Source organism: Hibiscus syriacus, unplaced genomic scaffold, assembly GCF_006381635.1.
Source record: "Hibiscus syriacus cultivar Baekdansim isolate YM2019G1 unplaced genomic scaffold, ASM638163v2 tig00113725_pilon, whole genome shotgun sequence".
NCBI lineage: Eukaryota > Viridiplantae > Streptophyta > Magnoliopsida > Malvales > Malvaceae > Hibiscus > Hibiscus syriacus.
In genome coordinates this window covers 13,667,073-13,668,326 of record NW_024063471.1, presented here as the reverse complement: position 1 = coordinate 13,668,326, position 1,254 = coordinate 13,667,073, and the positions used below count along the sequence as shown (strand labels likewise).

The 1,254-nt window shown below is 34.8% G+C and overlaps 1 non-coding gene across 1 annotated transcript; it reads right to left on the bottom strand.

Annotated features, from left to right (window-relative positions):
- Positions 1-256: 256 nt before the first annotated feature.
- Positions 257-363, bottom strand: LOC120187789. Its single transcript, XR_005522335.1, has one exon. It is a non-coding gene; the product is annotated as a small nucleolar RNA R71 (small nucleolar RNA).
- Positions 364-1,254: the final 891 nt, after the last annotated feature.

Genomic DNA, 1,254 nt, shown 5'->3' with positions numbered 1-1,254 from the left:
GATGCTACAATCAAGGGGGTAGTACAGTTTATTTACCAAACATTATAGAGCACACCTTAAAGAATTTCATGGAAGTGTGTGATTTTGTTGTACAACAAGGAGTACATGAGGAAGCTTGGAAGTTGAAGTAGTTTCCCTAGTCACTCTGTGACAAAGCTAAAACATGGTTGAATTCATTGCCACATGGTGTTATAACATTGTTGAATGAATTGGTGATTTTTTTTTGTTGTGTTACAACCCTCCTAACATGAAAGCTAAGCTAAGGAATGATCTCACATCATTCAAGAAAATGGAGGATGAGAACGTATATGAAGCTTTGGAGCATTTCAATGATTTGTTGTGAAAATGCCCAATGCATGGTTTCCAACATTGGAAACAAATGAAAAATGTTTATAATGGATTGAATATGCTAACAAGAATGGTTATTGATGCCTCTGTTAATGGAGCATTATTGGAAAAGAGCTACAATGAAGCTTACGACATACAGGAGATGATACCCAATAATGATTATCAGTACCCCAATATAAGAAATATTAATGGTAGACATAATGCTACATTAGTGAACAACAATGCTATCAACATGATGGCCACACAAATGACATCATTGACTAAAATGATAAAGGAAATGCAAAAGCCTAGGGGCATTTATAAGGTAAATGCCAATACCAATGCATATGGGAACATTTACATTTCCGATTTTTGAAACCACCCTGATTTTTCTTTGAGAAACCAAAATATAGAAAATCCTAATATGGCTTTCTAATCAAACTTTGAGAATAAGCAGTAGCATTATCAACAATAGCAACATCAGCAGTAGATTGTGCCCCATCTTCAATCAAGTAGTATATATTGCAACCATAGCAACATCGCAACTAAAAAAACTATCAAGGTAATATTCTAATCAAGACTCCAACACAATATATGTTAGGTCTCTACTGAAATAGTATATTTCACGAAACGAGGAAATGAAGCAAAGGAATGAAGCTTTGATTCAATGCCAATCAACATCACTAGAAGCATTAACAAACCAAGTGGGGTAGTTGGAAAATGCTATGAGCAATAGACAACATGAAACATTGCCAAGTGACACTGAAGTTAAAGGAACATGGGAAAGCTCATTGTAATGAGCATTGTGCAACCATCACTACACGAAGTGGTTTCATATTGGAAATTCTAATGAAGAATCTAAGAAGAATGATGATAACAGGCTTTGAAAATAAGAGAAAGACAAAGGCTTGGAAATTGAGAAACCCA